Here is a 1,376-nt window from a genome sequence, read left to right as displayed (position 1 = left end):
TAATAAAAAAACCATAGTTTGATCATTTAAATTTCAAAAATTCAAAATTCACATAATGCTTTAAATATAAATAACGTTTGATAAAAATGGTTGTCAAACTCGCGAGTTAACTCGTAAACTCGTACGAGTTTACGAGTTTAGGTAGTAGAATCGAGTTAACTCGGACACAAACTCATTTCTGGGTAGACTCGGATAGACTCGGGTAGACTCGAACAGAATCGGTCAAACTCGCGAGTTTGAGGGCGAGTCAGCGAGTTTGATTTGGGAGCCCATTTTTGCCAAAACGACGTCGTTTTGGGTAAAAAAAAAAAGGGAAATGGCTTCATTCATGTAAGGAAACCCTAATCCCAAACGGCCAAACCACACTAACACACAGAACAGAGAAACACTCTCTTCTCCAAGACTCCAAGCCCTCACTCTCTTCTCCAAGCCCATCGTGCCGCCATCCATCGTTGTCTGCGCCACCACGCCGAAGGCTGGACGGATCCCGCGCCATCTTCTTCCTCGTGGTGCAGCGCTGCCACCGTCGTTCATGTCCACTCCTCAGTCCTCACTTCGTCGATGAAGCTGAAGGCTGACGGCGACGCTGAAGGTTCCTCGATGCTTCACGGCACTTCTGTTCTTCCCCTCATTCCTCACCTTTGGTTTGCGTTCCGCGCCCTCTGTTCTGCACTTCTGTGGTTCTGCCTGAGCTGAAGGTTGCCTGAGCTGCCTCTCTTCTTCTTTGGTTCTGTCTGAGCTTCTTTCTCCAAGGTAATTTTTTTTCCCAAATTTAAATATCAATAATTTCGGTTCTGCCTGAGCTTCCATCGGTTCTGCCATTTTGGTTCTAACTTCTGATATTAATAGTTTAATTTTTTTTAGTTTAAATTCTAGTCATCTGGTATGATGAATGATGAAATTGATTATTGAAATTTGATGGAAAAAAATTAAACATGCTTTAATAAGTTAATAATGTATCAAAAATTAAACTGATGCTTTAATAGTTTAATTAGTGTTAGATACTTCGACTGGTAGTTATTTAATTAGTTATTTTTTGTTAAAGAATTTGAATATCTGAAACTGAAATACTGAAACTCTGAAATGTTAGGGTTAGTTTAGTTTGTTTTTAATAGCTGCTTCTTGTAATTTGTAATTTGTTACTTGTTTTTCGATGTTCATGTTGTAAAGTTGGCTCATGATTTTGAAAGCTTTGAGCTTTTCAATATTTTAACTTGTTTATTAGCTCTTAACCTTGTTGGGGTGTGCAAATTTGACTGTGCTTACACAATAGTCCTTCCAAATCCAATTGGTTGAGTTCTTAGATAATGTTTGTCTCATATTCCTTATCATTGCACTCATCATGCTTCTAGTTGCTGAATTTGCTTTGCTTTTAT

Source organism: Arachis hypogaea, chromosome 6, assembly GCF_003086295.3.
Source record: "Arachis hypogaea cultivar Tifrunner chromosome 6, arahy.Tifrunner.gnm2.J5K5, whole genome shotgun sequence".
Classification (NCBI taxonomy): Eukaryota; Viridiplantae; Streptophyta; class Magnoliopsida; order Fabales; family Fabaceae; genus Arachis; species Arachis hypogaea.
This window is presented reverse-complemented; position numbering follows the sequence as displayed.